The sequence below is a fragment of the Heterodontus francisci genome, chromosome 13 (assembly GCF_036365525.1).
Source record: "Heterodontus francisci isolate sHetFra1 chromosome 13, sHetFra1.hap1, whole genome shotgun sequence".
NCBI classification, from domain to species: domain Eukaryota; kingdom Metazoa; phylum Chordata; class Chondrichthyes; order Heterodontiformes; family Heterodontidae; genus Heterodontus; species Heterodontus francisci.
In genome coordinates, this window is record NC_090383.1 from 117,126,160 (window position 1) to 117,152,810 (window position 26,651).

Consider the following 26,651-nt stretch of genomic DNA (forward strand, 5'->3'; position numbering starts at 1 on the left):
CAAATATTGGCACAGACCATGTAAGAACGGCAGGTTTCCTTCTCTAAAGGATATCGATGGACCAGTTGGGTTTTTACAACAATCCCACAACTTCATGGTACCTTTTGCCCATACCAGATATTTTTATTCCCAGATAATTTTTCTTGAACTGAATTCAAATTCGCCAACTGCAACAAAGTGGTTCTGTTACTGGCCTAGTAGACCAGGGCTAATAATCCAGGCAACGCGAGTTCAAATCCTATCAATAGCAGTTTGAGATTTGGATTTGTTTTTTTTTAAAAAGAAAATGGAAATAAAATGTTGGTGTTTTAAAAGTGACCACGAAGCTGTCAGATTGTTGGAAAAACACCACTGGTTCACTAATGTCCTTTAGGGTCCTGTGAGCCAGTAAATGTTCAGATTAGACACTAATTTCAATAGTTGTATATACTGCTCTATACACAGTTGAGCAAGACACTAAAGGAGTAGTCATCACACCTCATTGCAAGCACACAAAAGGCCCCATGACTGATAACAGTTAAAATCAAAACACAGTGTGTGAACTAAGTCAGCTTTCGAGCAATGTTTTTCTAAATTTACAGGTAAATTACAAGAGGCACGAGTAGCCAGCGAGTGTATTGATATCGAAACGTCATGGAGAAGCTATTTAAACCACATGGGCAGAGCGTAAGCAGCCTTGATAAGAGAATGTATAACTTCCTGAGCTAACCTCAGCTGTACCAGGTCCACCAACTCAGAACGAAGCAAAGTAGGTTGAAGGTGAGAAACAAAACAGCCTAGATTTACCTCCTACCCTTCCTCTGCCTGCCTGCTAAGAAGTGGGACCTACACTACTTTAAAGCCCTCTTTCCGAATGGCGAGAGGTTAGGAACTGTGGCGAAGCAGGGAATGATTTAGGGATCCGTGTGCAGATATCACTTAAAACTAGTGGAGAGGTACAAAAATTAATCTAAAAGGCTAATGGAATGTTAGCCATCATCTCAATGGGGACTGCAATTTAAACGGATGGAAGTTATACTACAGCCATACAAAGATCTGTTAGACCATATCTGAAGTACTACATTCAGTTCTGGGTACCGCACCTCATGAAGGAGGGGGTGCAGCATAGCATGATACTGGGGCAAAAAGGGTTAAATTATAAGGGCACCTTGCATAGACTAGACTTGTTCTTCAGTGTATAAGATTTTTGGGGTGATATAATTGATTTTTTAAATTATTAAAGGAGTTGCTTGGGTAGATAGAGACTATTTCCTCTGGGTGGGGGAATCCAGTACAAGGGAGCATAACCTTAAAACTACAGCTAGGTCATTCAATGGTGATGTCAGGAAGCACCTCTTCACACAAAGGGTAGTGGAAATCTGGAGCCTTCTCCCCCAGAAAGCTGCCACAAAAGCACATTCAGTAATGGCTGTACCTCGTGTATATGAAACACTATTCCTGAGACATGCTATTACAGTACAAATTCAAGTTCTTTCTTTCTCGAATGGTGAAGTGTTGACCTCCACTCAGTGGTGTGAATGCCTGGTAGAAATATATAATCATATAAATAGTGTCATAATGCCTGTGTTTTAGCCTGCCGTGCAATTATATGTTGGCACTCCAATGCTTTGCTCCACATTTTGGGCAATTTTCATTCTATTTCCCCCAAAAATCGGCTATGCCAGGAACAAACCAGCGGTCTCCCAGGAAAACTCACTCTCAAATTCTATATATTTCTAAAATTCTGTGGTAATATTCACCATTAAGCCATACCTCGATAGGCTGGATGAACAATGGTCTTCATCATATTTGATTCCATCCTTCCTGAATGCACTCATAGTCTCAAGAGAAACCTCTTTATCAAGAGAGTGGTTGGAATATGAAACTCACCACCAATGGAGAGGTTGAGGTGAATAGCATAGATGCATTTATGGGGAAGCTGGATAAGCCCATGATGGAGAAAGGAATAGAAGAATATGGTGATAGAATAGAGTGGGAGGCAGCTCATTTGGAACATAAACATTCACTCCCTCCACCATAGGTGCACCATGGCTGCACTGCGTACCATCTACAAGATGCACTGCAGCAACTTGCCAAGGCTCCTTCGACAACACCTCGCAAACCCATGACCTCTTTCACCTAGAAGTTGAAAGGCAGCAAGTGCATGGGAACACCACCAACTAACTGCAAGTTCCCCACTAAGTCACACAACATCCTGACTTGGCAATGCATCACCATTCATTCACTGTTGCCAAGTCAAAATCCTGGAACACCTTCTCTAACAGCACTGTGGGAGTTCTTACACTACACGGACTGTAGTAGTTCAAGAAGGCAGCTCATCACCGCCTTCTGAAGGGCAATTCGGGATGGCCAATAAATGCTGGCCTTGCCTGCGATGCTCACATCACATGAACAAATAATAACAAAATCACCAACATAGACCAACTGGGTGGAAATGACTTGTTTCAGTGCTTTAAATGCCATGTAATATTGTCCTCCTAGTGTCAGCCTTGGCTCAGTAAGTAGCACTTTCACCTGAGACTGGACTTGTCTACATAATCTAGGTTGACACTCCATCGTCTTTTGGATAAAACATTAAACCAAAACTCTGCACCGCCCCACACTCCCCGCCACCCCCCCCACTTCTGCCCACCCAGTTAGAGATAAAAAAAGATCCCTTGGCATTATTTGAAGTAGAGCAGGGAAGTCCTGCCTAGGTCAACACATATCTCCCAACCAACACCAGGAAGAAACAGATTATCAGATTACACATCTCATTACTGTTTGTGGAATCTTGTTGTTTGAAAATTAGCTTCCACGTTTCCTGCGAAACAACAGTAACACCACCTGAAAAGTAACTCATTGGCTGTGAGGTGCTTTGGGACATCCAGAGGAATATGGAAAGCATTGTAGAAAGTCAAATTCTTTCTTGCGATTACAGAATCACACTGTTTCTTTAATAATTCCAATGTCCAAGCCTCAGCCAATGCAATGGCAATGCATTAAAGTAAGCCATCTTCTGTATAAAGAGTATCCTGTTGTCCATCTTAATTTTGCCCTTTACAACCCAGAACTGGAGCCCCTTGTCCTATGTCTATGATAGCCCTGTGCTCTCTGGAAGTATTGTTCCAAGTTTACTTTCACCATTCCATTTAAGTATTTGAGTAAGTCCCAAGTAAGATGCCCTTTTAAAGAACCTCAGACACTTCAAACCATGGGGGTACGTCGCAGCACTCAATCTGTGCTAACTGCCTCCCAACAGTGCAAGAATAGAGGGGGGAATGTTTTGCTGGGGTTACGGGGGATGCAGATGGTGGTGTGGGAGAGGGGATTTACAAAAGTCAGTCCTGGAGCACTCTTGTAAGACTCCTAGCTACCTGCTTCAGAGTAACGGGGCAGCCGTTTAGTTAGAAGTAGGTCAAACATTTGTTCTTGAAGCTCCAAATATTGTGCAGCAGGGGTGTGGCAAGACAAGATAGTACAGAATGGTTTCCAATATTCCTCCCTGCAGCCCACCCACACCTCTCTCCCCCACCACCCCCCAATAAATAAAAACATTGTAATAATATTCTGCAGATGGCTCATGATGCAAAAATCCAGGCCTAACCTCCCCTTTGGGGTCTTGAAGATTATTATTTATACAGTAGACACTTAGATTACCCCAGTGTTTGCCCCAGTGAGCCACAAGGGGATTTTTCTTCCACTATATCATAACAGTGGCTTAATCTTTTGGAAACCACCTATTGCCAACCTACATTCTGTTTACATCAGTCAGAAATGTTAACATTTAAAACAAAATTGCTGCGCATCAATGATGCTTCCTTCTTAATCCAGGCTGACTCTCCTATAGCACCAGGACTGCTGCACTATCAGAGGTGCCATCTTTCAGACTTAAGCCAAGGCCCCCTCCTGTCCTCCCTAGGTGGGTGTAGGAGATCCCAGGGCACTATTCCTAACTGCCCTCTTGAATGCAACTCAGTAATCTGGTAAGCCATTTCACAGTCAACCACATTGCTGTGGGTCTGGAGTCACATATAGACCAGATGAGGTGAGGGTGATAGCATTCGTTTTCATGGCCACAGTTACTGTTACCAGTTTTTTTATGCCAGATTTATTCAATAAATTGAATTTAAATTCCCCAGCTACCATGGTGGGAGTGAAACTCATGCCTCAGACTCATTAGGCCAGGACTCTGGATTACTAGCCCAGTAACATAACCGCTGTGCTCCGTACCCAACTCTTGCCACAGAGGCTGCCTGACATGCTGAGTATTTCTAGCATTTTCTGTTTATATTTTGGATTTCCAGCATCATGCAGTATTTTGCTTTTGCTTTACTCACTGCAGATTGTGGGATCTTGCTGTGTGTACCCCATTTCCTACATTGCCACATTGCCTGTGAAGTCCTTTAGGTTGTCCTCAAGTCATAAAAGGCGCTGTGCAGATCTAAGTTCCTTCTTTGCTTCCCTTTCTTGTCAGCATGCCTATCATTCTATAGACTTCTCTATTCCAAAGTCTAACCAAAATCAGTAAAAGGCTAAGTTTAAGGTATCGGTTGTTGGTTTCCTCTTGCTGCAGGTAAATCGAGAAGTAATAGTTAGGCAACAACATGCGTGGTTTGAGAAGTCCATAAAAGGAAGGGACGATCGAGGGAGGTCAGAAGCTACCACAGTCTTGAGACTCTTAGTAATCAGAGAATGAGTAAGGGACAATGTGATGAGTTTTAATTTCAACACATTGAGCAGACAGGACATGGGAGGAGTGTGTCGAAATACAGAGCTGGAGCTTAGGAACATCCTGAACCACAGTTACTGAAGCAAGCAGTAGGTGCTACGGAAAAACTGCCATCTGAAAAAAACTCACTAGTTTTCCTTGCGCTATTGCCAAACAAGATGATTTTATTTTGCTAGATATTCAGTATCATGAACTTTGTCTGCATTGTGATTGGATTAATATGTAATATGTTAAAAGAGGAGAAAGAGAGAAAGAATGCACGAAAGAGAAAAACAGAGACACTTGCACTCAAATGGAGGAAAAGTTTTAAAATCAGAGGATCTCGTGTGCATCACAGTGATATTATAAACAGCTCAAAGCACTTTGCATGTCTGAGTCCTGTATAGGCCCAGACCGGGTAAGGACGGCAGGTTTCCTTCCTTAAAGGATATTAATGAACCAATTAGATTTTTACACCAACCCAACAGCTTCGTGCTCACTTTCACTGATCTCAGCTCTTTATTTTCAGTTTTTCTTTTAAAACTGAATTCAAATTCTCAAGTGGCCCATGATGTTATTTGAACTCCCAGGGTTATTCGTCCAGCTTCTGGACTGCTAATCTAGTACGATAACCACTGCACGACTGTACCCCTAAACTACTTACTTACATTCAATTGATTATTCAGTTTGGATAAAGTTGTAATAAAAAAAGACTTGTATTTATATAACACCTTCCACGACCCTAGGACTTCCCAAAGTGCACTGCAGCCAATGAAGGACTTTTGAAGTGTAGTCACTGTTGTAATGTAAGAAAGACAGCAATCAATTTGTGCACAGCAAGCTCCCATAAACAGCAATGTGATAATGACTAGATAATCTGTTTTTTAGTTTCGTTTAGTTTAGAGATACAGCACTGAAACAGGCCCTTCTGCCCACCGAGTCTGTGCCGAACATCAACCACCCATTTATACTAATCCTACACTAATCCCATATTCCTACCACATCCCCACCTTCCCTCAATTCCCCTACCACCTACCTATAATAGGGGCAATTTATGATGGCCAATTTACCTATCAACCTGCAAGTCTTTGGCTGTGGGAGGAAACCGGAGCACCCGGAGAAAACCCACGCGGTCACAGGGAGAACTTGCAAACTCCACACAGGCAGTACCCAGAATTGAACCCGAGTCGCTGGAGCTGTGAGGCTGCGGTGCTAACCACTGCACCACTGCGCCGCCTAATGATTGAGGAATAAATATTGGCCAGGACACCAGGAGAACTCCCCCTGCTCTTCTTCAAAATAGTGCCATGGGATCTTTTACGTCCACCTTAGAGGGCAAATAAGGCCTCTGTTTAACGTCTTATCCAAAAACGGTACCTCTGACATTGCAGCAGTGCATCAGTAGTGCAACAGAGTGTCAGTCTTGATTTTGATTTTTGTGCTCAAGTCCTAGAGTGGGACTTGAACCCACAATCTTCTGACTCAGAGGAGAATCCATAATCCCCTTTAGCACAACAGATCTAAGAAAGCTTAACTTATAAATGTATTTTTTTGGCAGCTGAACATGTCATTCAACAATTTAAAAGAATTCCATGTTTAACCATTCCACTGGCCCTAATGTTAAAAACACTGTTTAAGTCTGAATTGACAGCGAGGTAAAATTCTGTACATTGACCTAACCTTAAACTGAGGCAACTTTAGAGATGACTGCATGTGGATAGGGGAAGACCAAGAGAATTGGTTTCATGTCAGAAGTGTTCTGGATTTGGTAACGGCAGTTGAAAATATAGTTTTGATGTATTCTTCCCCCTTGATCTCCCTCTTAGCTTTGGTCCAGGATGTACAGCCTGAGAGGATTGACAGAAAGGTCAAGTTGCAATCCTAACATTTCCACAGCTTCTGCCAATCTTGTTATGTGGCCAGCTGGCAGCAATACTCAAGTGAAAACCCCATGTGAAAATTCTCACTATCTTCCTTTTCCGCGCTATTTTGACTCTAGCTCAGCCTAGTGGGGATGAATATCTAGCTGAGATATTATCAGCAAAGGCTGAGTCGACAGATGTTTTCCTAATGCACCAGTGCATTGACTACCCATAAGCTACTGACAGCCACCTCACCTTGTGCTTCAATCAGCCCACTGTAATCCAATCCCAGGGCATGTTTCCCACGACCACTGTGAAGTTAACATGTCTTTTTTTTTGGTTAAACTCTTAAGCAATAAAAAAAGACCATCTTGCGTGATGGCCTAGTGGGTTTATATAATAAATAATGGATCACAACAGATTGAAAAGGTCTCAGGCTTAATCCAGAAACTATGTTGAGCAGGCTGATCACTCAATGCTACAACGGTTTTACTGACTCATAGGTACGTATGGGGATGAGGAGGAGGAGCAGGGGAAGGGGTGGTGGGGTGGGGGGGGGGGGGAAGGGCTAAAGATTCCTACACTTGATTACTATTCAGTGACTCCTATTGTAAATTTACACATGGACATCAAGTGAGGACAGAATCATGTTCAGTTGAGATGCCTCCTGCAAACTAAGAGCGCCTAAAAGGCTAAATTATGAGACCAAGTTGCAAAAACATAGCTTGTATCCCCTGATTTAATCAAGTTATTTATAATGTTAAGATGCTTCGATGAGGTAGATACAGAGAAACTATTTCCTTTGGTGTGCAAATAAAGAACAAGGGGACACAACCTTAAAATTAGAGCTAAGCCCTTCAGTAGTGACATCAGGAAACGTTTTCTGAGACAAAGGGTACAGGAAATTACAAATTCTCTCTCTCACAGCCTGTTGATGCTGGGGGTCAATTGGAGCTTTCAAGACTCTGATCGATTAATTTTTGTTGGGTAAGGGTATGAAGAGATATGGAGCTAAGGCTGGTAAGTGGAGTTGAGGTGCAGGTGAGCCATGATCTAATTAACTGATGGAACAAGCTCTAGAAGCTGAATGGCCTCATCCTATTCTGCTTGTTACTTTATTACTGTGTTAGCAACAACTTATCGACACTCACCATCAAGAATTACATGAATCATCATCACTCGAGCCAGATGCAGTCAGTGAACCTTCCTACTGTAAGCAAGTCAATGGCATTTAAGGAGGAGGGGAAGGGGAGCCAGTTGTCAGAAAAACAAGGCAATTTAAAAAAAAAATACACAGTTCCATATTTGAATGATACTACAGGACTAGAGAGAAGTGAGGGCCACTGGTTAGCCCATCAGATGAGTTCATTCTCATTCGGACCAAGTCTTCAATAAACAATACACTAGGGTCAAGTAGCTGAATCCCCCACTATCAACATCCTAGGGACTACCATTAATCAGAAACTGAACTGGAGTAGCCATATAAATACCGTGGCTACAACAGCAGGTCAGAGGCTAGGAATCCTGAGGCGAGTAACTCACCTCCTGACTCCCCAAAGCCTGTCCACCATCTACAAGGCACAAGTCAGGAGTGTGATGGAATACTCTCCACTTGCCTGGATGGGTGCAGCTCCAACAACACTCAAAAAGCTCAACACCATCCAGGACAAAGCGGCCCGCTTGATTGGCACTCCATCTACATTCACTCCCTCCACCACCGATGCACAGTGGCAGCAGTGTGTACCATCTATAAGATGCACTGCAGCAATGCACCAAGGCTCCTTAGACAGCACCTTCCAAACCCGCGACCTCTACCAACTAGAAGGACAAGGGCAGCAAATGCATGGGAACACCACCACCTGCAACTTCCCCTCCAAGTCACACATCACCCTGACTTGGAACTATATCGCCGTTCCTTCACTGTCGCTGGGTCAAAATCCTGGAACTCCCTTCCCTACAGCACTGTGGGTGTACCTACCCCAAATGGACTGCAGCGGTTCAAGAAGCAGCTCACCACCACCTTCTCAAGGGCAATTAGGGACGGGCAATAAATGCTGGCATAGCCAGTGACGCCCACATCCCATGAATGAATGAATAAGAAAAAAAGCTCTTGTGTGGACAGACAATCGAGCATTGAAAATGCACCAGTTATCTCTTACTGACAATCTCTACAAGAAAGACTGGCATTTATTTACAGCCTTTCACAAATGGATGCCCCAAAGCGCTTTAAAGCCAATGTAGAACTTTTGTAGTGACTGTTGTGATATAGGAAACGCAGCAGCCAAATTGTGCACAGCAAGATCCCACAAACAGCAATGCAATAATGATCAGATAATTGTAGTTTTGGGGATGTTGGTTGAGGGACAAGCAAAGCAACTATCAACCCCAAAGTCCCATCTTCCTTCGGTGCACTCATCTGCTTAATAGTTACTGATAATGCAGTTAAATCACCAAATGGAATAACTGTGAGTAATTAACCAACTGGGGTATAAGTATAATTCCTACCACAAGAGTGCTTCTAAACCATGGAATTTGTTGTGTTTTGCACTTGCTGGAAAACAAATCTATTCCATATGCTGTTAATAGTTTCCAGCATTGACATGTGAAGTGGTGCACACTGTGGAAAGAACAATTCTTTACATTAAAATCTGTACAGGAGGTTTTTAAGGTCAATGTGTAAAATTTGGTCATTTTGATGATTCCAAACCACAAGCTAGAGAGAGAGAGAGAGAGAGACAGATCCCAGACTGTAGCAGGAATGCCAGCAACAACCCCCCAAGGCTCAGCAGGAGTTTAGATAGCCAAGCAGCCAAGCCACACAGACCTGGAAGACTCTCGATTAAACCTCTCATCTGTACCAAGTTAGCTAATGGCAGCCAGGAGGTGCACCCCAGATCATCATGCTAGAAGCTTGTTTGTGTGGATATCAGCTAAGGGCATAGCTGGGCCAAACTGGGATAACCCCCTGCAACCATGATTATGTAACCTGCTGGTGCTCGCTATACAGATTCACACATGAATAATATATTTCCAGCAGAAAATAATATTTCAGGGAACAGTATATAAGACATGATGTGTGGTGAGTGTGTAGCTTGGGAGTGACTTTGTACCTCTGGTTCTCCAATGTTCGCCAGCACTGGGGGCTTTCTTGTCTCATGTCTGGGTCTGTTGTAGACTAATTAATGGAGATTGATCACTGTGATTAGTCATCACCTCCATTATCATTGTATCATACAACTACCCGGATGGTAAAAAGAAAACTAGATGGAGCTTTACTCCCTGAGATTGTAGTTAGACTGCAGATATGTTTTGAGAGATCTGTGTGTCTGAAGATCTGGTTGCATCCTTCACAGTGTTGCTGCACAGCTCATAGGAACAGGAAGATGCCATTCTGCTCCTCAAGCCTCTTCCACCATTCAATTAGATCACAGCTGATCTGTACCTCAACCCCATTTACCAATTGTTGTTCCATATCCCTTGATAGCCTTACCTAACAAAAATACTATTTTGTTCTGGGTTCCCTCACCAGAGGAAACATATAGCTTCTCCATATCTACCCTCTTGAATACCCAATCAGATCACCCTTCAATCTTCTAAACTCAAGGGACTACAAACCAAGTTTACGCAACCTGATCTCATAACTTAACCCTCAAAGTCCTGGTTCATTAGCATCCAACAAACACTATAATGAATAAATTTCAATGCTAACAACTGTTGCAACACAAGTTCAAATCCCACTACAGCAGTTTCAACATTTTTAAATTCAGTTAGAAAATAATCTGTCAATTAAAATACTGGTAATAGTGAAAGCTGCCAGATTGTTGTAAAAACCCAACTGGTTTGCTCATTTCCTTTAGGGAAGGAAACCGTAGCTTGGCCTATATGTCATTCCCATCCCCTATCAATGCAATTGATGCCGAACTACCCTCTGGGCAACCAACCCATTCCCTCATTGTCGCTGTGTCAAAATCCTGGAACCCCCTCCCTAAGAGCACTGTCGGAGCATCTTCACCACTACACGGACTGTAACAGTTCAAGAAGGTGGATCACCACCACCTCCTCAAGGGCAAGTAGGGATGGGCAATAAAATGTCAGCCTTGCAAACAAAACCCATCACTCAGAAAATGAATAAAAGTCAGATGGCAGGAAATTAGCATCCGGGATCAAGCTGCAGCATCGCTATTGATACACCTGGCTTCCTGATCCTAGCAGTAGGATCACAGGCCCATATTTTTGTCCGAGATATCTACGCTTAGGTAATTCTGTTCTCCTGAGCATCCCCAATTTTAATCTCTCCACCACTGGTAGACGTGTTTTCAGCTGCCTCGGCCCTAAGCTCTGAAATTCCCTTCCTACACCTCTCCACCTTACTTTCCTCCTTTTAGACACTCCTCTTTGACCAAGCTTTTGGTCATCTGACCTAATATCTCCTCATGTGGCTCAGTATCAAACTGTGTGTCATTATGTGAAGTGCCTTGGGATATTTTATTATGTTAAAGGCGCTTTATTAAAAAATTTGTTGTTGAGGTTGGTGCGGTCCATGATGCTATCTCCGGGATAGGTGATCTGGCTTAAAACAAGGAGCTGGAGGATGGTTTATCTCAATCTGAACAGGCACCAGTGTTAAACATGAATTACATAATCACATTACACCACAAGTGATGAGAAAAGGAAATAAATTGCAAAGTTTAGCAATCTGAAATTAAAATGAGGGAAGGTCAGGATTTTATACAGAACATTCTAAATGAAGCGTTTGAAAAGTATTATCTGTTCGGGTGCCAAAGCAGATATTGTGCATTTCCATACTTATCTATTTTTATTACACAAGCGATGTCAGTTTAATGAGGAAATCAAAAAAAAACCCTGCTTTACAGCGGCATCATGAATACTACCCAACAATTACGACTTGTCAACCTTCACATGCTCATTGAGTTCTGGTGTGCCTTCCACTCAACTTACATGATCTTTGAACTTAAAACTTGATGCCTACCTCAAACTTCTATAAATAGCACTAATACTTATTGTTAGGTGCTCAATAACACAGGCACAGTCCATATCATTACACAATAAAACTCCCTGCATCAGTTGATCCACTGCAGTCTTGGGTTTTTTTTAATTCTTTCATGGGATGTGGGCATCACTGGCAAGGCCAGCATTTGTTGCCCATCCCTAATTTTCCTTGACAACTGAGTGGCTTGCTCGACCATTTCAGAGGGCAGTTAAGAGTCAACCACATTGCTGTGGGTCTGGAGTCACATATAGGCCAGACCAGGTAAGAATGGCAGATTTCCTTCCTTAAAGGACATTAGTGAAACAGATAGGTTTTTACAAGAATCGATAATAGTTTCCTGACATCATTACTGAGACTAGCTTTCAATTCAATTTTTTAATTAATTAATTGACTTTAAATTCCACCACCTGCCTTGGTGGGATTTCAACCTTAACCCCAGGGCATTAATCTGGGCCTCTGGATTACTAGCTCAGTGGCATTACCATTATGCCACCATCTCCTCCCAACACTCTTTGTACACATTCATGAAGGATTCATCACATGACTTCTCGCCACCAATCGCGCAGCCCTTCATCGCCTGACCTCCCGCCTACAATCGCCCTGCTCCCACTGCCCTGCCATTGGTCGCCCGACATGTCCATTCCCGTAGTGCACGGCCTTCCGCCACCAATTGTAAAGTCAGCAGAATCTTGGATATCTGATTGAATTATACTCAACTGTCAAACAACCTTTTTTCTCATCTCCAATATGTTTTATAAATAATAAATGACAAGTAGTCAAAGAAAAGAAAACTGGCACACCATGGGAATGGGACCGTGGATTGCTCTAGAGAGCCGGCATGGACCTGATGGGCTGAATGGCCTCTTTCTGTGCTGTGATAACTCTGTAACAATGTCTTTTCAATGCCCTATGACTGTTCTCCCAGGCCTTGCTCACAGCAGTGTTCAGGAGATTAATCTTTAATTCCTGGAGACTCCACCATAATCCGGGAGGGTTAGCAACCCTGACTGTAATCACTGGTCTGTCAACGTCGTGCTACAGAAGAATTCCACTTTCTGTTAAGTTGTGCTGAGCCCACAGGAATAAAAAAGCATGTTGGAGGTGTTCCCTGCAGTCGCTGAATCTTACAGCATGGAAGAAAGCCATTCAGCCCATCTCTGAAACAGCTTTCCACTCCTCCCTCTTCTTTTCCCATAGCCCTGCAATTTTTTTCTTTTCAAGTACATATCCAATTACCTTTGGACAGTTACTATTGAATCTGCTTCCACTGACCTTTCAAGCAGTGCACTCCAGATTGCAACATTTCACTACATAAAAAATGTTGCCTCATCTTCCTTTTGACTCTTTTATCAATAATCTTGAAACTGTGCCCTCTGGTTACCAACCCTATTGCCAGCGGAAACAGTTTCTCCTTATCTACTCTATCAAATCCCCTCAAAATTTTGAACACCCCTATTAAATCTTTGTTAACCTTCTTTGTCCAAAGGAGAACAACTCCAGCTTCCTATCTCTTCACATAAATTAAGTTCCTCATCTCTGGTATAATTCTAGCCAATCTTCTCTGCATCCTCTCCATGGCCTTGACATAATTCAACTCACTGTGCATCAAGGACTTTCTTCCTAATGACAATTAACCACTTATCTACCTTCTCATTAAATCCATGCTTATACATTGCACAATTGGCATTTGCCAATTTTATAGTTCATATCACAACTTAATTGATTCAGTCTGTAAACTCCTTGTCTTGTGTGGTATTGTCATGAATTCTGTAGACTGAAACAAGGTTAACTACAATAAGCAGATTATTGCAAGTGAGTATCATCAGTAACCCCTCATGTGAACACCTTGCGGGTGAGTACAAAAAGGTTTAGTTTCCAGATCATATTGTACAGCACTTACAGGAACTGCTCCCAAGGGTTTGAATCATGGAAATTCAAGAATTGAGTAAGTTTAATGGGAGCATGATGGCTTCGTAGACCTCTCCTTTCCCCTTCTCCCAAATGAGTGCATGTGGTTCACAACATAGTGCGAGGTAAAGAGGGAAAGAGAAAAGAAGGACTTGAGTTTATAGAACAGTTTTCACAACCTCATGACATCCCAAAGCACTTTACAGCCAATGAAGGACTTCTTGAAGTGTAGTCACTGTTGTAATATAGGAAATATGGCAGCCAATTTGCACACAGCAAGCTCCTACAAACAACATGATAATGACCAGATAATCTATTTTCCATAATGTCAATTGAGGAATTAATATTGTCCAGGACACTGGGGATAATTCCCCTGCTCTCCTTTAGAATAGTGCCATAGGATCTTCAACATCCAATTGAAAGAGGACACCTCCAACAGTGCAGCATTCCCTCAGTACTGCACTGGAGTGTCACCCTAGATCGGTTTACTCATGTCTCTGGAACAGACTTGAACCCATGACTTTGTGACTCAGTGGTGAGCAGGTGATCAACTGAGCCAGAGTTGATAATGCAAGAAAGGACTTGCATTGACTTAGAGCCTTTCACCACCTCAGGATATCCCAAAGTGCTTTACAGTTTAATGCAGCAAAAGCATCAACAAATTTAAAAAAGAACCACTCACACAAATCAAAGTCACTTCTCTTTAGCCAAGATTAGCACGAGGAAAGGCACTGACACACAACATTAGGAAGAATCAAAAAAAAGATTGTCATCTCTGTGCTTGGGTATTACAATAATCATTTACACAAAGAATGTCGTGTCAGTGCAACACTTTCAACCCATTCTGCTTTAGGCTTGCTCATTTCTGTAATTTTAAGTTCCAAATATATGGCATTGAGAGAATAGCTCAGGAGCAGAGAATGATGCCAAAAGTCGCACCCACTGAGGAAGAATGAGTCTCTGCTTGTCTCATCATGTGTTGCTGCACTTGCTCCAGAGAGTGAACCAATGGGGATTCCAACCTTTGTGTCTAAACGGGTTTCACTTCCTCACTTCCCGGGAGGAGGTGGAGTGGGGGAGGATAGGAGAAAGAAACACAGGAACTGATCCTGCCTGATGTACTTTAGCCAGTTTTGTCTATATAACTAGAGTCTCTACACATCAAAGGTAATTCACTCTGTGACGTGCTTTGGGAGATTTTGCTGCAATAACATGCTCTAGAGTAAGAGGATTCATTGCTGTTGCTTTGAATATCTCCGCAGTTCCTCTGAAGACACAGACTTGTTCTTAGGTAAGAGTCCATGGGTGTCAGTGTAGCTCCTGGTATCTCAACCTGCTCATTTTTACTTAGTCATGGGACATGATTCAATCCTATCTTGACTCGACATGTGCACACACATTCCTTACGGCAGGATTCAAATGACAGTGTGGTAGCAAAACTGGCCATTTGCTTCTCCCCCCTAGCCCATGGGCACAGAGACAACTTGTTGCATCTCGATTACAACTCCAAAGAGATCTGCAAACTTTTTTTAACAGCTCACGTTTTGAACACAGGACTCTGTACACCTCAAGGGTCAGATTGTGCGGTAAACTGTGTCATCAGGGGAGTCCTGCCGGCCAATTAAAAAGAAAGTGCCAAGGTGCTGCCAGCTCCTCCAAACTATCGGGGAATGGTGTCCTAAAATTTATATGCAAAAAAACCTGAAATAAAAATAGAAAATACTGGAAATACTCAGCAGGTCAGGCAACATCTGTGGAGGGAGAAACAGAGTTAACGTTTCAAGTTGATGGCCTTTCATCAGAACTGGAAAAAGTTAGGGTAACGGAATAAGGGAGAAACTTAGTATGATGAAAGGTCAGACCTGAAACGTTAACTCCGTTTCTCTCTCCACAGTTACTGCCTAGCCTGCTGAGCTTTTCCAGCATTTTCTGTTTTTATTTCAACTTACTGGGAAGGTTTGTTTTACGGGAATCTCTCCAGTCATTGCAGAAACAATAGCAACCATTTGTTTATTGAATGACAGCACAGTTAGAAAGAAGCAGCAAGATGGTAATTTTATTTAGGATGGCAATGAAATCATTAGCCACAAGCACAATTGATTAATGGATGTCATTATAAACCCAGAGACTCATCTACTGTGTAAGGTATATTAGTCTCAATGTAACAATGTAACCAGGGCTTAAGGATTCAAAGTCGCACAATGGGTTTGAGCACACAATGTAGAACATCATGCCAGTCGAGTACTGTGGGAGCTCTGCATTTTTGGAGGGACGATCTCCCAGATGAGACCTTCAAGCTTCATTCCCATCTGCATGTTCCGTTGGATATGAGAGATCCCATGGCACTATTATGAGGAAGAGCAGGGGAGTTCTCTTGTTCAACTAACCCCACCTCAAACAACAAGGCCAAAATCAGACTGGCTAGATATTTATTTATTTTATGTTACCTGGGATCTTGCTGTGCACAAATTGGCCACCAGACTTGCCTGCACGACAACAGTGACTGCATTTCAAAAGTAACGTATTGGCTGTGAAGCACTTTGGGATTTCCTGAGACGTTGAAAAACATGATACAAATGCCTCTTTGTTCCCTCTTCTCTATTGGTGTTTGGTCATACTGTGACCATACCTTAGGAAGAATATATTGGCCTTGGAGGGAGTGCAGCGGAGATCTACCAAAATGATACCTGGACTCCAATGGTTAAATTACGAGGAGAGATTAAACAAGCTAGAATTTCGAAGGTGAAGGAGTGATTTGATCAAAGTTTTCAAGATATTAAGGGGAACCAACAAGGTATTTTGGGAGAAACTATTTACACTGATTGGGGAGCCTAGAACTACGGGGCATAGTCTAAAAATTAGAACCAGAATTTTCAGTAGTGAAATTAGGAAACTAGTCTTCATGTCAAGGATGGTAGATGTTTGGAACTCTCTTCCGTAAATGGCAATTGAAGTAAGATCAATTTCAAATTTTACAAGTGAGATTGATAGATCTTTGTGAGCCCAAGGTATTAAGGGAGATAGGGCAAAGGTGAGTATATGGAGTTCGGTCACAGATCAGACATGATCTTATTGAATGGCAGAACAAGCCTGGGAGGCTAAAGAGTCTCCTTCTGTTCCCATGTTCCCAGACTCCAAAATGAGATTGACTGAAGACTTGTGAGCAGTTATCACAATTTCATCAGTCTAGGATGCTACAGTCACGCGAGTCACAGGAGGATATATTTCATCCAGCAGAACAAGATGAATCAATAAACATGTTATTATATGGAGAGCACTGGATGGCTGTCCATGAAATGAGGATACTCAAGTTAATTCTGCCTCTCCACTCATGCCTGAGCTCAGAACTGGCATTATCAGCCATTCCATTCAGAACCAACCCTTGCCCACTTTTGAGAAAGCTACCCAAAAATCTCCAGGGTCCTGATTAGACACCAAAAGCATGTTTATTTTTTAAGATGGTCATTCCCAATCAGCACTTCCCAATTTTCTGCTGGAACCACTAATTATTAAAGATTTTCATGTCTCAAGCCATGATCTGATTTCCCACCCCTCTGTGACTTCCCCCACCTCCCCTACCCCTGCCCCCATTCTTTCCTACCCTGCATACTTTGGCTCTTGGCAAGAAGTCATGACGCTCACAGGAATGCACTGCGCAGAGAGAACCCGCTGCCTCAACAAAGCCCACAGTGCCCATTTACTATCTGACCTAGAGTTCATCCTTTGATCCATTTAAATAATTCTTCTGTACTGTCAAAAGTTAAACAAATCCAGTCAGTGTGCAGATTGAAAACAACTGCCAGTTTTCACCAGTTTGTTCCATATACACACTCTGTCCGACACATACTTAAAAAGCATACAGGACTGAGGATTTCATTGTAAACAGGTACAGGTTCATTATAATAGACAAGCTTCACAATTTACACTGCACAAAAATAGCTTCATCGTGACAGAAGACAGCAGTTAGAATTCAGTCATGACAGGTGCAGAGATTTCGCTATCTCCACACACACTGTACAAGTCCATTCGTACCAAACGAAAGGAAGACTTGCATTTACATAGCACCTTTCACAAAGCACTATACAGCAATGAAGTACTTTTGAAGTGTAGTCACTGCTGTAATATCACAAAAGAGGCAGCCAACTTGCACAGAGTAAGCTCTCCCAAACAGCAAGGTGATGAGTTACCAGATCATCTGTGTCTTTAGTGATGTTGGTTGAGGGATATGTATTGGCCAGGACATCAGGGTGATCTCCCCTGCCCTTCTTCGACATAATGCCATGGGAACTTTTACGCCCACCTGAGAGGACAGACGAGGCGTCCGTTTAATGCTGATCCAAAAGATGGCACCTCCAACAGCGCAGCCAAAGAACTTTGGAGTTGCATTTTCAAGAAACTCAGAAACACCTTGTAATGATGGTACAAGAACTTAATTTCAGCATTTCAGAAAGTTGAAACTGCTCAATTAAAGGGTGTGGCTCGCCAAAATACAACTGAATATTACCACCATCTTGCAAAATGGCTCAGCTCTCACAGCAATTCCATAGGGGGTATCATCTTATCTTGCACCTATCCCTTTTTACAGTGAGCCAACGAAGCCAACACTCTCCCAATTCTCCCAATCCTCCCAAGTCTTTCCCTCCACTTTTTTCCAATGTAGTCTCTCTGAACTACACAATATCTGCAGAAAATGTTGAATGCAAAGGCAGCTCCTTCCACAACTTCCTTTCCCCCTCAACCCTCCCTATCTCTGTAATCTCCTCCAGACCTACACCCTCTGAGATGATCTCTGCGCTCCTCCAATGATGGCCTCTTATGCATCCCTGATTTTGATCGCTCCACCACTGGAGACCCTGCCTTCAGCTGTTTGGACCCTAAGCTCTGGAATTCCCTCCCTAAACCTCTCTGTCTCTCTCTCTCCTCCATTAAGACATTGCTTAAAATCTACCTCATTGACCAAGCCCTGTTGTATTATATCCTTACACAGTTCGGTGTCAAATTTTGTTTAATGACGCTCCTGAGAAGCCCCTTGGGACGTTTTGCTATGTAAAGGTACTATATAAATGCAAGCTGTTGTTGTTGAGGAGAGCATTCAGCCTTTGTGTGACACCTTCGCTCAGCAGCGTGGTTAATAGCAGCGAGCAGGGTAGCGCATGGGGAGGTGGGAGGGATAAAGAATGGAAAGAATACACAGTCATTTGCCATTGTACCATCTAACACTCCCACAACACTTTGCACTGTCCAATCCGACAACTTAACCCGCTGTCAAGAACAGACTTTAACTATACAACTCTATTCACTGGCAGACTGGCATTCATTACTGCAAGGTCCACCACATACATTAGCTGCTATCATTGGTCCTCCTGCTCAAAAAGCAAACTTTGCAGCAATTACGAATGGAATTCAAGAATAGAAGATGCAAAGTAACTGAAGTAAAAATAACAGTGAACTCTCATTAAAAAAGTTGGTGATAAATTACAAACTTGTTTGACAATAAACCAATCATTACTTTTCCCAGAGAGTGAACACTTAACTCAAAACAGCCAACAATTACATTTTAAAGCATTAATTTCCCACTTTGCCATGTTATTAATGTTGCTTAATTCAAATTATTAGATAATTAAATTTTAATAATCTTCAAGTGATCAGGAAAGGATTTTATCAAGTAGCACGATAGCCGCATCACAGACTGACCCTGGAATCACTGGTCATAGACTGACCCTGGGGAATGCTGGACATAGACTGACCCTGGGGAACACTGGACATAGATTGACCCTGGGGAATGCTGGACATAGACTGACCCTGGGGAACACTGGACATAGACTGACCCTGGGGAATGCTGGACATAGATTGACCCTGAGGAACACTGGACATAGATTGACCCTGGGAAATGCTGGACATAGACTGACCCTGGGGAACACTGGACATAGATTGACCCTGGGAAATGCTGGACATAGACTGACCCTGGGGAACGCTGGACATAGACTGACCCTGGGAACACGGGTCATAGACTGACCCTGGGGAATGCTGGACATAGACTGACCCTGGGAACACGGGTCATAGACTGACCCTGGGGAATGCTGGACATAGACTGACCCTGGGGAACACTGGACATAGACTGACCCTGGGGAATGCTGGACATAGATTGACCCTGAGGAACACTGGACATAGATTGACCCTGGGGAATGCTGGACATAGACTGACCCTGGAAACACTGGTCATAGACTGACCCTGGGGAATGCTGGACATAGACTGACCCTGGGGAATGCTGGACATTGATTGACCCTGAGGAACACTGGACATAGACTGACCCTGGGGAATGCTGGACATAGATTGACCCTGAGGAACACTGGACATAGATTGACCCTGGGGAATGCTGGACATAGACTGACCCTGGAAACACTGGTCATAGACTGACCCTGGGGAATGCTGGACATAGACTGACCCTGGGGAACACTGGACATAGACTGACCCTGGGGAACACTGGTCATAGACTGACCCTGGGGAACACGGGTCATAGACTGACCCTGGGGAACACTGGTCATAGACTGACCCTGGGGAATGCTGGACATAGACTGACCCTGGGGAACACTGGACATAGACTGACCCTGGGGAATGCTGGACATAGACTGACCCTGGGGAACACGGGTCATAGACTGACCCTGGGGAACACTGGACATAGATTGACCCTGGGGAATGCTGGACATAGACTGACCCTGGAAACACTGGTCATAGACTGACCCTGGGGAATGCTGGACATAGACTGACCCTGGGGAACACTGGACATAGACTGACCCTGGGGAATGCTGGACATAGATTGACCCTGAGGAACACTGGACATAGATTGACCCTGGGGAATGCTGGACATAGACTGACCCTGGAAACACTGGTCATAGACTGACCCTGGGGAATGCTGGACATAGACTGACCCTGGGGAATGCTGGACATTGATTGACCCTGAGGAACACTGGACATAGACTGACCCTGAGGAATGCTGGACATAGACTGACCCTGGGAACACGGGTCATAGACTGACCCTGGGGAATGCTGGACATAGACTGACCCTGGGGAACACGGGTCATAGACTGACCCTGGGGAATGCTGGACATAGACTGACCCTGGGGAACACGGGTCATAGACTGACCCTGGGGAACACTGGACATAGACTGACCCTGGGGAACACTGGACATAGATTGACCCTGGGGAATGCTGGACATAGACTGACCCTGGAAACACTGGTCATAGACTGACCCTGGGGAATGCTGGACATAGACTGACCCTGGAAACACTGGTCATAGACTGACCCTGGGGAATGCTGGACATAGACAGACCCTGGAAACACTGGTCATAGACTGACCCTGGGGAATGCTGGACATAGACTGACCCTGGGGAACACGGGTCATAGACTGACCCTGGGGAACACTGGACATAGACTGACCCTGGGGAACACTGGACATAGATTGACCCTGGGGAATGCTGGACATAGACTGACCCTGGAAACACTGGTCATAGACTGACCCTGGGGAATGCTGGACATAGACAGACCCTGGAAACACTGGTCATAGACTGACCCTGGGGAATGCTGGACATAGACTGACCCTGGAAACACTGGTCATAGACTGACCCTGGGGAATGCTGGACATAGACTGACCCTGGAAACACTGGTCATAGACTGACCCTGGGGAATGCTGGACATAGACAGACCCTGGGGAACACGGGTCATAGACTGACCCTGGGGAACACTGGACATAGACTGACCCTGGGGAACACTGGACATAGATTGACCCTGGAAACACTGGTCATAGACTGACCCTGGGGAATGCTGGACATAGACTGACCCTGGGGAACACGGGTCATAGACTGACCCTGGGGAACACTGGACATAGACTGACCCTGGGGAACACTGGACATAGACTGACCCTGGGGAACACTGGACATAGATTGACCCTGGGGAATGCTGGACATAGACTGACCCTGGAAACACTGGTCATAGACTGACCCTGGGGAATGCTGGACATAGACAGACCCTGGAAACACTGGTCATAGACTGACCCTGGGGAATGCTGGACATAGACTGACCCTGGAAACACTGGTCATAGACTGACCCTGGGGAATGCTGGTCATAGACTGACCCTGGGGAATGCTGGACATAGACTGACCCTGGGGAATGCTGGACATAGACTGACCCTGGGGAACACGGGTCATAGACTGACCCTGGGGAACACTGGACATAGACTGACCCTGGGGAACACTGGACATAGATTGACCCTGGAAACACTGGTCATAGACTGACCCTGGGGAATGCTGGACATAGACTGACCCTGGGGAACACGGGTCATAGACTGACCCTGGGGAACACTGGACATAGACTGACCCTGGGGAACACTGGACATAGACTGACCCTGGGGAACACTGGACATAGATTGACCCTGGGGAATGCTGGACATAGACTGACCCTGGAAACACTGGTCATAGACTGACCCTGGGGAATGCTGGACATAGACAGACCCTGGAAACACTGGTCATAGACTGACCCTGGGGAATGCTGGACATAGACTGACCCTGGAAACACTGGTCATAGACTGACCCTGGGGAATGCTGGACATAGACTGACCCTGGGGAATGCTGGACATTGATTGACCCTGAGGAACACTGGACATAGACTGACCCTGAGGAATGCTGGACATAGACTGACCCTGGGGAACACGGGTCATAGACTGACCCTGGGGAATGCTGGACATAGACTGACCCTGGGGAACACGGGTCATAGACTGACCCTGGGGAACACTGGACATAGATTGACCCTGGGGAACACTGGACATAGACAGACCCTGGAAACACTGGTCATAGACTGACCCTGGGGAATGCTGGACATAGATTGACCCTGGAAACACTGGTCATAGACTGACCCTGGGGAATGCTGGACATAGACAGACCCTGGAAACACTGGTCATAGACTAACCCTGGGGAACACTAGACATAGATTGACCCTGGGGAACACTGGACATAGACTGACCCTGAGGAATGCTGGACATAGACTGACCCTGGGAAATGCTGGACATAGACAGACCCTGGAAACTGGTCATAGACTGACCCTGGGGAATGCTGGACATAGACTGGCCCTGGGGATCGCTGGACATAGACTGGCCCTGGGGATATTATGGACACTAACTGACCCTGGGGAGTGCTGGACATAGACTGGCCCTGGGGATCGCTGGACATAGACTGGCCCTGGGGATATTATGGACACTAACTGACCCTGGGGAGTGCTGGACATAGACTGACCCTGATGATATTATGGACATAGACTGACCCTGGGGAATGCTGAACATAGACTGCCCCTGGGAATATTATGGACATACACTGACGCTGGGGATCACTGGGCATAGACTAACATCTTTTATTCATTCCTGGGATGTGGGCATCGCTGGCTAGGCCAGCATTTATTGCACATCCCTAATTGCCCTTGAGAAGGTGAAGGTGAGCTGCCTTCTTGAACCACTGCAGTCCATATGAGGTAGATACACCTACAGTGCTGTTAGGGAGTTCCAGGATTTTGACCCACCGACAGTGAAGGAACAGCGATATAGTTCCAAGTGAGGATGGTGTGTGGCTTGGAGGGGAACTTGCAGGTGATGGTGTTCCCATGCATCTGCTGCCCTTGTCCTTCTAGGTGGTAGAGGTTGCATGTTTGGAAAGTGCTGTCTAAGGATCCTTGGTGCATTGCTGCAGTGCATCTTGTAGATAATACACATTGCTGCCACTGTGCATTGGTGGTGGAGGGAATGAACATTTGTGGATGGGGTGCCAATCAAGCGGGCTGCTTTGTCCTGGATGGTGTCGAGCTTCTTGAGTGTTTTTGGAGCTGCACCCATCCAGGCAAGTGGAGAGTATTCCATCACACTTCTGACTTGTGCCATGTAGATGGTGGACAGGCTTTGGGGAGTCAGGAGGTGAGTTACTCGCTGCAGGATTCCTAGCCTCTGACCTGCTGTTGCAGCCACAGTATTCACATGGCTACTCCAGTTCAGTTTCTGATCAATGGTAACCCCCAGGATGTTGATAGTGGGGGATTCAGCGATCGTAATGCCATTGAATGTCAAGGGGAGATGGTTGGATTATCTCTTGTTGGAGATGGTCATTGCCTGGCACTTGTGTGGTGCAAATGTTACTTGCCACTTATCAGCCCAAGCCTGGATATTGTCAATGGGGGTATTGTGGACATAGACTGACCTTGGGGATCACTGGACATAGACTAACTCTGGGGATATTATGAGCAACGATTGACCCTGTGGGATATTATTAGAGTCATAGAGTTATACAGCACAGAAATAGGCCCTTCGGCCCATCGTGTTTGTGTTGGCCATCAAGCACCTAACTATTCTAATCCCATTTTCCAGCACTTGGTCTGTAGCCTTGTATGCTATGGCATTTCAAGTGCTCATTCTAAATACTTCTTAAATGTTGTGAGGGTTCCTTGCCTCTACCACCTCTTCAGGCACTGCGTTCCTGGCTCTGGGAATAGCTGGAAGCACAGAAAGAAGCATCGCACGTGGGAAAGATTGAGACCGCAGTGTTAATCATCAAGTTATGGATTTCCCAGTAAGAGATGGGTATCTCCACTCTTGGACGTCTTGAGTGCAGAGTGACGGAGTTTCAGGGGCAGCACGATGTGAGAGCGCCAGAGGCAAGAGATGCAACATGTTCAGCCTGCTCTAGAGCAGTCTTGTCGAGGGTTTGTTTTCCCTGTGAAACTTCTCAAACGATAAGTGTTGCAAAATTTCGACACCTCGCAGAAAAATATATCGACTAACATTTTCACCAACACTACTGCAGTTAACCAGATCACAGGAAGCTCAGCACATTGCATATCCTTTGGTGTCAGCACACTGGAGCGAAAAACAACATGAATTTGCAGCTTCTGAAAGCATGACAGATACCAGGTTCAACAACACCAGGTCAGCACCTTAAAAAAAAATACATTTAAAAAACAAAATGCAAGCTCTGCTTCTGTCTACTCTGGCTTGTCAAACAAACATCGAAAGTTGATAGAGCGTAAAAATACGTTTGCTTGAATGGCACCAGTCAAAATTCTACATTTAAAATTCTACAATTCAGGAAGAGCAGACGGAACCAACCTCGTTGCTTCTCTGTGCACAAGACTTCACTCAAACCATTCATGCAAAAGAAAGAGAAAATAAATATATTTAATTACCTTTGAGATTTCATTAAAAGCCGGGTTGTACAGCCCAGTGAATGAAAGTACTTTCTGAGTCCCCTTATCATAAAACCCAAGGGTAGGAGATTTTCTGTCGAAAGATAAAATGACAAATCTATGTTTACAGGCACAGCAACCTCTTTAATGTTTAATCATTCAAAGGCATCCTGGAAATTCCTCTTGTCCGTCCTCTGAGGTCACTAGTGTGAGCTGAGCAGCAGCTCTCGGAGCTGCTATCAATCATAAAGCAGTGGCTTGACTGGAGAGTGTGAGCTCGGAGAGTCTACTGATGTAAGCTCGTCACCAGAGAAATACCCAGCGATGATGCACGTCCCACGCACAGAAATAGCTACAGGGCCCCACTGAGGGTTTAACCGACAATCGACCAGCCTCCGCTGCTACTCCACAGGCAGACTGATTGACTAGAAAAAACAAAATATCAATGCTGACAGGTATGGAGACTGTCATCTGAGGGGGTTTTTTTTTAAATGATATGTTTACCAGTGAAATTGGTCAGCAATTACACGCGTCTGGGTAGACTGCACTGACGTAGCCTCAACTAAAGGGCACCATTCACATGATTTGAAAAAAGTATTTATTCTGCGCATAAAATATAGATATTCCATGAATGAAATACTGTATTAGGAGTATTCAGAGTAGGAGCACTAACTCTGCATGAGGGAAACAGGCATGGACAGAATTCACTGCGTTCTGCCTCTCTCTCTCTCTCTTTCCCTCCCTTCCTCTGTCTCTCGCTTTCCCCTCCCGCCCCTTCTCCCTCTTTCTCCCTTTCCCTCTCTCTCTCTCTATCTTTCCCTCAGTTTCTCTTGCCCCTTCCCCCTTTCATTCCCTCCCCTTTTACTCTCCTCTCTCTTTGTCCCTCTCCCCTTTCCTTTAATCACTCTCTATCTCCCCTTGCCCTCTCTTCCTCTCTCCTTTCCCTTTCTCTCGCTCTGTCTCTCTCTATCTCCCCATCATCTTTCCCTCAATCTCTCTCTCCCTCTGTATCCCTCTCTCTCCCTTTTCCTTTCACTGTCTTCCCATCATCTTTCTCTCCCTCAATCTCCCTCTCTCTCCTTAACCCCTTGTAGTTGTGAAACATCCTTTCTCATTCCATTTGTCCTTTTCCTACCCCATTGCCACCACACACATCACCAACTAAACAGGTAAAAGTTCTGCTGCAGGGCTTGTGCAACAAGGAAAGAAAGGAAGTCAGGAAATGAGTGCAATGACTCAGCAGACCAGGGGAGACACCGCACCCTATAAAGGTACTCCAAACTGGAATATCAAACCCGTTTTTTTGTCTCTATTGGCTGCAGAGGCGGATATCACGGAGTTGCCGTGTAAAGCCTAAATCTCTGTTCCCATTAATTTGCATATGACTCAAGTTACTGACATTACAGAACTACTGATTTATGATTTAGCCATCACTGCAATTACAGCTCAAACATTTCTCTACATGACAATGGTGATTGTATTTCATTCGCCATAAAGCACTTTGGGATGTCCGGAGGCTGTGTAAGGCACTATATTAATGCGGGATCTTCCTTTCTTTCTGAGAGCAGCCTTGTGCAAACATCATGGTCTGCAAAAATCCAAAAGAGGATGAGCCAGCCAGTGAGAAGCAGAGAAAATGCAGGTCCGAGTTACCTGGGTTCCAAGGGGTGGGAGGGTGAGAGAGGAATCCAGCTCAGACTGTAGCATCCTGCTGTAATTCACCCTTCCTCACCTGCCCATTCGAAATAGAGCCAGACAGACCAGGACCATCATAATTTGCTTAAAGCTCAAATCCATTTCACAAAGCTGAACAGATCTTAAGAGATGAAGTCAACAGCAACTTGCATTTATCTAGCTCCCTTAAAGTAATAAAACATCTCAAAGCGCTTCACAGTAATATTATAAATCAAAATTTGACACAAAGCCACGTAAAGAGATATCAGGGCAGCTGACCAAATGCTTGTC

At 44.5% G+C, this 26,651-nt stretch overlaps 1 protein-coding gene across 6 annotated transcripts in view; it reads right to left on the reverse strand.

The window, feature by feature from the left end:
* hivep2a (HIVEP zinc finger 2a) overlaps nt 1–26,651 on the reverse strand; it is a 188,379-nt gene that overhangs the window by 110,608 nt on the left and 51,120 nt on the right. For 2 of the 6 annotated variants that reach the window (XM_068045559.1, XM_068045554.1), the window contains exon 2: nt 24,687–24,780. The exons of the other annotated variants lie outside the window; for them this stretch is intronic. The gene's annotated coding sequence lies outside the window, so the exon portion shown is untranslated. The remainder of the gene's footprint in view (nt 1–24,686; nt 24,781–26,651) is intronic. 6 annotated transcript variants of the gene reach the window in all.